At 38.5% G+C, this 10,308-nt stretch overlaps 1 pseudogene; it reads left to right on the top strand.

Moving 5' to 3' along the window:
* Positions 1–7,669: 7,669 nt before the first annotated feature.
* LOC133258520 (nucleolin-like) lies at positions 7,670–9,897 on the top strand (annotated as a pseudogene).
* The last annotated feature ends 411 nt before the right edge of the window (positions 9,898–10,308 follow it).

Genomic DNA, 10,308 nt, shown 5'->3' with positions numbered 1-10,308 from the left:
CTGCATTGGAAGGTGGATTCTCAACCACTGGACCACCAGGGAAGTCCCCTATATTTCCCTCTACTTTTAAAGGGCACCAGTCACATTGGATTTAGGGCTCACTCTAATCTAGTATGACCTTATCATAACTTGATGATATCTGTAATGACTCTGTTTTCCAATAACGTCACATTCATGGATATGGATTTTGAGGTGCGGAGGAGCATTATTCAACCAAGTTAAATGACATATGTAAAACTTGCAAGCAATCAAGAATTACAATGCAAATCTAAGATTACCCAAATATCCTTAATATTCTTAAAAAAACAAAATAGCTGAAACCTTGGTTAACAGAAAAAAAGATACAGGAATGTTTAGAAACAATTTTTGCTCCAGTGATTTTTCCTTTTATTTTAATTGTTTTTAATATTATCTCGTTAACTTTATATTAGGATATATTGAGTTCATAAAAACAGTTTTAGAATGTATGAGATTAAAATATTGGATAAATATTCACTGTGAAGTTATTTTGATAAATCATTTTCATCTAGTACAGCTAGTAGGCAAAACAAAATACTTAATGAAAATATCTTTGTTTTTAAGTGATAAAAACTACAAAGAGAATGATGACATTTTATCAAACAGGAAAGGAGTAGTTTTCTCTTCTCTTTCTCAGCACGCTGTACCTTTTTCTGATTTTTGCTTATTTCTCTGACCTCATATGTTCCCTCTCTCCTTTGCTCCCTTGATCTTCTTGCTGGTTCTAGAATTTACCAAACTCATCTCTATTCATTGTTACTTTTCTGAAAGCCGGGGCTTCCTGAATGGCTCAGTGGGTAAAGAATTTGCCTACAATGCAGGAAATACAGGAGACACAGATTTGATCCCTGGGTCAGGAAGATCCTCTGGAGAAGGAAATGGCATCCTACTCCAGTATTCTTGCCGAGAAAATCCCATGGACAGAGGAGCCTGGCAGGCTACATTCCATGAGGTTGCAGAGTCTGACATGATTGAGCACGATGTGAGATCACAGGACACACCTCCACTGACCACTCAGGCCTCTGCTCCTATGTCACTGCCTCAAGAGGACCTTTCTACACCATCCTCTATGTCTATCACCCTCTCTCTCCTCTTATTTACCTGAGTTTACACTGTTGTATTTATTTGTTTGTATTGTTACATATTAGAAACTATGTATCTGCTTGGTCTACATCTCTTTCCAGCATCAGGGTAGGGAATTTTTCCTTAATATATACAGATGAAAAAATTAGAGAACAAATTAATGGAAGAATCCTTTAAAAATCATTACCATTTGTTTTGAAAAATAAGCAAATTTTGATCAATTGTTAATGAAGCTTTCAATGTTATAGAACAGAAAATCTCTTATAAGCAAATTAAGTAAATTAAAAAAAATTAACTCCATATTTTAGTATGGCTTTTGAGGACTAAGATTGAAAAAAAACATGCTTTTATCACCCTGAATTTACTTTTAACAAACTAATTTACAAGTGATAAAGTAAAGCAAAACCATTCTTAAAATATTTTTAATGAAGTCATGTTGAAAGGAAACTACTTAGACACTAAATATTAATATCTCTTATCCCATTGCACAATATATACAGCAAGACGCTAACACTTCTTAACATTCATTCATATTCATTGATAGAAGTCATTTGGAAAGACATTTTGAATTTCTTTATACATCATTGTAACAATCTCATAACCTCTTGGAGTTTGTATCTCATGTTTACATTTTTCATGAACCTCTTGATTAGTTTTCATCATTGGTTCTGTGTATTACTCCTCTTTTGTACTTCTAGTATTTTACTAGACCTGTGAGACATAGTATAAATTTCTTATAGTGTTGATTTTTCCCTCTCAGAGAATAAATTTTTCTTGTTTTTTTTTTTTGTGTGTGTGTGTGTGATAATAAACTGAAAGTGATTCTGAAATTAAAAGCAATACATTCTCAAAATGTATTCTAAATTTAGAATTGAAATCAATGCTAACTTAATAATCTCTTCAAAGTTTTTTTGGGGGTCTCAAATTTATTTACATAGTGGAAACTAGAGAGTATTAATGGATTTTTTATAATGTTCACATCTTAAATTATTTTTAACTGTAAATTCAGACATACAATGAAATATTATTTAATAAAACTATAATATCTACACATTAATCCACACAGTTTCCTTTTCACTACTGTTATGTTTAGGAAAAATGTCTCTTTATTTTTAAGGCTAATCATGTGCTCTGAAATTCACTTTTTCCTGCCCCTCTGAGACAACACTGTGGATAATCCCTTCTTTCCAAGTCTCCCAAATTTCTCTCTCTACTTTATTTTCCTCCATCAGTGCTAAAACATGTTTTAAAATTCTTTAAAGTTTTTACCAAAGATTATCAGCATCTTTCCATTCAATCTCTTCTCCCAGTTCTATTTCTATATCAAAATTAAAAAAAAAAAACAATACTTATTTGAAAAGTTACTAAGACTTCTATAAAAAAATGTGATACTAAACTCTGAAAAATGTCCTCAATTTGTATCTTATGTTACCTCCTAGTATTATCCTGAAAATATCTTCATCCTTAAAAGCTATATCCATCTTTATGCATAACCTCATCTCCCTAGAAACTGATTTTTCCCACTGATTATTTTTAGTCTGTCTCCTTAGCAGACCCTCATTCCTTTGGTCATTTCTAAAGGTCTGTATTCCTCTGGTCTGGACATACTCCCTTCTCTTTTTAGAATACATGCGTGCATGCTAAGATGCTTCAGTTGTGCCCAACTCTGTGTGACCCCGTGGACTGTAGCTTGCCAGGCTCCTCTGTCCATGGAATTCTCCAGACACGCATACTGGAGTGGTTTGCCACACCCTCCTCTAGGGGATCTTTCCAACCCAGGGATCCAACCCATATCTCTTATGTCTCCTGCATTGGCAGGCAGGTTCTTTAACATAGAATCACGGGAAGAAGCCCCTTTTTATTTTTTTTTAATTATTTTATTTTATTTTTTAACTTTACAATATTGTATTGGTTTTGCCATATATCAACATGAATCCACCACAGGTATACACGTATTCCCCATCCTGAACCCTCCTCCTTCCTCCCTCCCCATACCATCCCTCTGTGGTACATATACACAATGGAGTATTACTCAGCCATTAAAAAGAATACATTTGAATCAGTTCCAATGAGGTGGATGAAACTGGAGCCCCTTTTTAGAATAACAGTCCTCTGAAATAATTGCTTCTCATTTCATGCTTTCAACCTTGTCTACATACCACCGGTCTTCTGAGAGATAACAAAGCAACTAAAATTATATCCCAAAGTGAATCCTTGATTATCTCTTCAAACTCTGCTCTCTTCTGAGTTCTCTCTGTGTATAAACTGATTCCCAAGCACCTGAAAATCAGAGGAGCTGATGTTTCTACTCTGTGGATTTATTCTGCCTCAAACTTAATTGTATTTTTCCATATTACCTATCATTTGTTTACTTGATACTAATTATTTCCTTAACTCCCACCTTACACTATGGATTAAGCTATGTAGCTATATCATTCACACCACAGGTCAGGCTCCCTGGGACACAGGTTCTGAAACTGATATTTACAAACAGGAGATATATTTGGGAGAGCTCTTGGTATGTGAGGGTGCAAGAGAAACACAATTGGGAGAATCAGAAAATCTCAACTACAAGTAAGTTTCAAAGCACCTGTGAAAGTATTTAAGAAATGTCTGAATTGAGACAGGCCCTTCATCCCCCCTCCTGTATCAACTAAGGCAAACATATAATGAGATAGCTCTGTGAGATAACTCCCTTTGACTGAAGGAAATCCTCATGGAGACTCAACATTAAGCCATCAATAGCCAAAGTCCCTGGCGTCTGAAGAATAAGTGCCTCGGTCTTAAATGAATGGGGTGGGCCTGGGCAACAGATTGCAACATCCACCCCCTTACCCAGGAAGGTCTATTTACTTTGTATTAAAGTATTGTGTGGATGGCTCAGTCATGTTCAACTCTTTGGGACCCCATGGTCTGTAGCCTGCCAGGCTCCTCTGTCCATGGAATTTTCCAGGCAAAAAATACCACAGTGGGTTGCCATTTCCTACTCCATAGCATTAATGTATTCACCTAGGAATAGTTCCTTCAGGTTTGTTTGCTCTCTTTTCCTAAGGAAACCCATACAAGAAATGTTTGCAAGATTTTCTAAAGCTGTTATCACAGCAGCTGGCCTTAGAATAGCAACTCAAACTTATTTCCTTTTTCTAATACCCATTCTAGACAGATTCAATCATCCTCAGGTATCACCTCTAACAGAGGCTCACCTGGTGGGATGATCTGAAGGATATGAGTCTCTAGTCATCAGGAATTTCTCAAGCTGATGCCACTGTACTTGGGCAATTGAGTTAAAATGGAGCAAGGGGGTATCAAGAATCTCTGCAGTGTGTCACCTGGTGCCAAAATGTTCTTCTCTGCTCTAGTGGTGTAACAGCTACCCTACCTTCTCCATACTGGAATATTATTCCTTTCCTTGCTTACTGGTCCCTTGCTCTCTCCCCCAGTAGAGGTAACACCTTTATGGAAATCAGAATCTCTATATGCACAGAATTTGTAGGGAATAAAGCCCGAATTTCCAAAGTGAATCCCTGGGAATAAAGGCAAATAGGAACATTCCTCTATATTGACTTCTGGACCCATACTTTGTCTATTGTGACAAAGTACCATGTGACATCTATTATAATGGTCTTTGTGAACCCTGAAGTTACGATGGCACAATGACCCAGGAGGTCCTGCAGGCTATTCTCTCTGAGCTGGCACTCATATCTGGTTCTGCCACTATCATGTTGGTGTTTTCTGATTACTGTTGCATGACACCAAATCTCATCACCGTGTGCCCACTACATCGTCTTTGCTGAAAAGTAGGTCCTTTATTCTAAAACAAGTATCCTGTCTGGGTGAATCGAACATCCTATAACCTCACTTAGCATTGCTTTGTGAGGCTCTGAAGAAAAGGCAACTTGAAAACTCATCAAGACAAATCATCTGTCTGTTGATCAACTTGCTACTAGTTTATTTCCTCAAGCTACAGTGCAGGATTTGAATGATGGGCTCATGTATTCATTGTGCCCACTATGACTAGAGGTTTGCTGACATCAACTGATTGTCTTTCAATCCACTTGGTTGTTGATGGTGAATGTGTCTGTTGGGTGTTAATATGGGCAAAGATGTTCACATTTATGCATACTTCTAAAGTCTCAGCATCATGCCTCACTGCAGATGAATATTCCAATCTTCCAATTGTTTTGCTCACAACCACCTGATCAAACCATTGCCTTCCCCCTCTCTTCCCCCACTCTGTATTAGCCACTTTTTTGTGTGTTTGAAAGTGTCCCTAAGTTATAACTGTCCCCTGGAAGCTGTTCCTCTCCCACTTCTGTTTTGTCTTTTAGGGCCACACTTGAGTGGGGCTGACGGATAGATATAGTCAATCTTTAGCTTGTATTCAGTCTACAAAGTCTGTGTTCTTTGGAAATAAGTACAAGATTTCCTAAAGTATCCACTGAGATGTTCCCAATCCCCATTTTAAGGTCCTACACTTTTCAAATCAGGAACATTTGCAGAGAAGTCTGCTCCTTTTTTCCTGAAGATACTTTAATATTTACTTTTATATAGGTTGGCGTTTTAGTCACTAAGTCATGTCTGACTCTTGTGATCCTATGGACTGAAGCCTGCCAGGCCCCTCTGTCCATGGGATTCTCCAGACAAGAATATAGGTTGGCTTGTAACAAATTATTTAAGTTTTTGTCTAAAAGTGACTTTTAAGTAGGCTTAAAGTATATTTTAACTGAGTACAGAGTATGTTTTACCTGAGTATAGACTTCTAGGTTGGCAGTTATTAGTTTTTTGTATTTTATAGATACTGTCCTCTGGCTTCCATTGTTTCTGTTAAAAAGTTAACTATTAGTGCTATTTTGGTTTCTTTGAAGAGATATCATTATTGTTAACATCACCTCCAGCTTACTTAGGAAGAGGGCATGGCAACTTACTCCAGAATTCTTGAATCCCCATGGACAGAGAAGCCTCACGGGCTATACTCGGATATGACTAAGTGACTTAGGATGCACATCCAATGTATTTAAGACTTACATTTTTTCTTGGATAACTAACAGAAACCTACTTTGTAGCACAGAGAACTCTACTCAATATTATGTAACAACCTAAATGGGAAAATAATTTGAAAAATGTAGATATGTATATGCATAACTGAGTTACTTTGCTGCACCCCTGAAACTATCTCAATACTGTTAATCAACTAAACAAAGTTTAAAGAGATTTACATTTTTTATGTTACCAGCTTTTATATGATAAGCCTAAATATAATTTTTGCTGCATTTATCCTGGGTGGGATTCTCAGGTCTTCTTCAATCATTAAGTTGAATATTTTAGATAATATTCAGTCATTAACATCTTAATTATTTCTTGTACTATCCCTTTCCTTTATATGGGATTTGAATTATACCTATATTAGACCTTTAACCACATCCCAGGTGGCACAGTGGTAAAGAATTCCCCTGCCAATACAGAGAACACAAGAGATGCAAGTTCCATCCTTGCATTAGGAAGATCCCCTGTGGTAGGAAATGGCAACGCACTCCAGTTTTCTTGCCTGGGAAATCCCATGGACAGAGGAGCCTGGCGGGCTACAGTCCACGTGATCAGAAAGAGCTGGGCATGACTGAGTACACACACAAACACACACACACATATGTTATCTTATGCTTATCTTACTTTAAGAAAGGTTTTGGTTTTGGTTTTGTTAAGCAGCTAGAACAAAGATGAATCTAATAAGGTGTTGAGGTAATTAAAAGCAGGTCAATCTATGGTTATCCCTTTCTCCTAAGGTTTATTTTTAAGGTTCCTAATTGTGTCCCAACTGAAAGTATTGGCCTGCAATTTCTCCCTTCATCCTATGTGTATACAAACAATTCCATGCACTCTCTCTTTGCCACCATATTTTTGAATCTGCACATAACTTAATAATTAAAGGGCCCCAAATCTTGGCTCTTTTGGTTTTTATTCTCTGCTTTTTCAAACCTATAATAATTCCTCACTGCTCTGGAAGGTTCCCCAAACATTTGAATACATTTTAAAAAATAGCTTGTCCAGATTTTCTAATGTAAGTGCTAGTCAAAAACAACCTAATCTGCCATTACAGGAAACAGATTGTTGGTAGTATAATGTAACATTTAAAGAATGGGCCTTGGCAGCTAAGATTTCTGAGACTGAGTCCTGGATCTCTTACACAGAAACAGCTCTAACATTATGTTCAAGAGAATAAATGTTGAAGCCAAACTGCATAGGATTTAATCTTGAGTCTCTAAATTGAGTGACCTTGAACAAGTTTCTTAATGTATCTTTGCAATATGACTTCTTATAGAAAGTTGAAAAAGCATTAATTCCTACCTATATCATTGTTGTGCAGAGTAACATGTATAAGCAATTTTAACATTGTCTGGCATAAATGTAGCACTCAACAATGTTAGATTTTTCTTTGTGTTCTCTTGGCAAAATGAAGCTAGTATGACCTACTAATAAGGTTGCTTTAAGAAATGGAGGCTTGCTTTCGCCTCAGTCTCGAGCGCTAGCTGGCAGCCAAGCATACGCGCTCAGGGATTAGCGGCCACCATCGACGGTGCTTAGGCCCCTCTGGGCTCATCTGTGCCACTTGCCACACACTCCGCCGTCATAAGCCGCCATCATGGTAAAGCTCGCAAAGGCCGGTAAAAATCAAGGTGACTCCAAGAAAATGGCTCCTCCCCCAAAGGAGGTAGAAGAAGATAGTGAAGATGAGGAAATGTCAGAAGATGAAGACGATGAGAGCAGTGGAGAAGAGGTTGTTATTCCTCAGAAAAAAGGCAAGAAGGATGCTGCAACTCCAGCAAAGAAGATGATGGTTTCCCCAACAAAAAAGGTTGCAGTTGCCACACGGGCAAAGAAAGCAGTTTTCACCCCTGGCAAAAAGGCAGCAGCTATGCCAGCCAAGAGGACAGTTACACCTGCCAAAGCAGTGGTAACACCTGGCAAAAAGGGAGGCATCCCAGGCAAAGCATTGGTAGCAACCTCTGGTAAGAAGGGAGCAGCCACCCCAGACAAGGAAGCAAAGAACAGCAAGAATGCCAAGAAGGAATACAGTGATGAAGAAGATGAAGATGACAGTGAAGAGGAAGACAATGATGATGAAGAGAAGGATGAGCCAGCAGTGAGGAAGGCAGCTGCTGCTTTTGGTGCTGCTCCTGACACAGATGATGAGGATGAGGAGGATGACAATGATGATGATGAGGAGGAGGAGGACAAAGATGACTCTGAAGAAGAACCTATGGAGATTGTACCAGCCAAAGGAAATAAAGCTCCAGTAAAAGCTGTTCCTGTGAAGGCTAAAAGCACTGCTGAAGATGAAGAGGGTGATGATGATGATGAAGATGAAGAGGAAGAGGATGACAGTGATGAGGAGGAAGAGGATGACAATGATGAAGAGGAGGAGGATGATGAGGAAGAAGAGGAGGAGGAGGAAGAAGAAGAGGAGGAAGAGGAAGAAGAGCCATCAAAGAAGCACCTGGAAAACGAAAGAAGGAAATGGCTAAACGAAAAGCAGTTCCTGAAGCCAAGAAACAAAAAGTGGAAGGCACAGAACCAGCTACATCTTTCAATCTCTTTGTTGGAAACCTGAACTTCAATAAATCTTCTCCTGAATTGAAAACGGGTATCAGTGATCTTTTTGCTAAAAATGATCTTGCTGTTGTCAATGTCAGAACTGGTGTGTCTAGGAAGTTTGGCTATGTGGATTTTGAATCTGCTGAAGACCTGGAAAAAGCCTTGGAACTCACTGGTTTAAAAGTCTTTGGCACTGAAATTAAACTGGAAAAACCAAAGGGAAAAGACAGTAAGAAAGATCAAGATGCAAGAACACTTTTGGCTAAAAATCTGCCTTACAAAGTTACTCAGGATGAATTAAGAAGTGTTTGAAGATGCTGTGGAGATCAGATTAGTCAGCAAGGATGGAAAGAGTTAAAGGGATTGCTTATATTGAATTTAAGACAGAAGCTGGGGCAGAAAAAACCTTGAAAAAGAAAAGCAGGGAACAGAGATAGATGGGCGATCCATTTCTCTGTACTACACTGGAGAGAAAGGTCAAAGTCAAGACCATAGAGGTGGAAAGAATAGCACTTGGAGTGGTGAATCAAAAACCCTGGTTTTAAGCAACCTCTCCTATAGTGCAACGGAACATATTCTTCAGGAAGTATTTGAGAAGGCAACTCATATGAAGGTGCCCCAGAACCAAAATGGCAAATCTAAAGGGTATGCATTTATAGAATTTGCTTCATTTGAAAATGCCAAAGAAGATTTAAATTCATGTAATAAAAGAGAAATTGACAGCAGAGTCATCAGACTGGAATTGCAAGGACCCAGGGGATCACCTAATGCAAGAAGCCAGCCACCCAAAACTGTCTTTGTCAAACGTCTCTCTGAGGATACCACAGAAGAGACATTAAAGGAGTTGTTTGATGGCTCTATTTGAGCAAGGATAGTCACTGACCGGGAGACTGGATCCTCCAAAGGGTTTGGTTTTGTAGACTTCAACAGCGAGGAAGATGCCAAAGCTGCCAAGGAGGCCATGGAAGATGGTGAAATTGATGGAAACAAAGTCACTTTGGACTGGGCCAAACCTAAGGGTGAAGGTGGCTTTGGAGGCTGAGGTGGTGGCAGAGGTGGCCAAGGTGGCTTTGGTGGCAGAGGCCAGGGAGGCTTTGGAGGGCAAGGAGGCTTCCGAGGAAGCAGAGGAGGAGAAGGAGACTACAAGCCACAAAGAAAGAAGACGAAGTTTGAATAGTTTCTTCTATCCCTGTCTTTCCCTCTTCCATTTAAAAGAAAGGACTCTGAGGTTTTTACTGTTACCTGATCAATGGCAGAGCCTTCTGAGGAAATTCCAAGACAGTATACAGCCCTGTGGTCTACTTGGAAATCCGTATAGATAACATTTCAAGGGAGATAACACTGTTGGTGTTGACTGGATATTCGTGTAAACTTTTTAAAGAGATGAGTGATAGAGCTAACCCTTATCTGTAAGTTTTGAATTTATATTGTTTCTTCCCATGTACAAAACCATTTTTCTCATATGGAGTTTTTTTCTTTTTTTTTTTTTTGCGTTAGGGGGTATAAAGGAAAGAATGTTTTATCATGATTTTTGCTTCAGCAATTTTGGGACAGATTAAAAGTCCTAGAACTCTGGGGGAAAAAAAAAAAGAAGTGGAGGCTTTAATATAAACAAAA

This window comes from Bos javanicus, chromosome 12, assembly GCF_032452875.1.
Source record: "Bos javanicus breed banteng chromosome 12, ARS-OSU_banteng_1.0, whole genome shotgun sequence".
In the NCBI taxonomy this organism is placed as follows: domain Eukaryota; kingdom Metazoa; phylum Chordata; class Mammalia; order Artiodactyla; family Bovidae; genus Bos; species Bos javanicus.
Note: the sequence above shows the minus strand (reverse complement) of the source record. Positions and strands in the feature narration are given on the sequence as shown.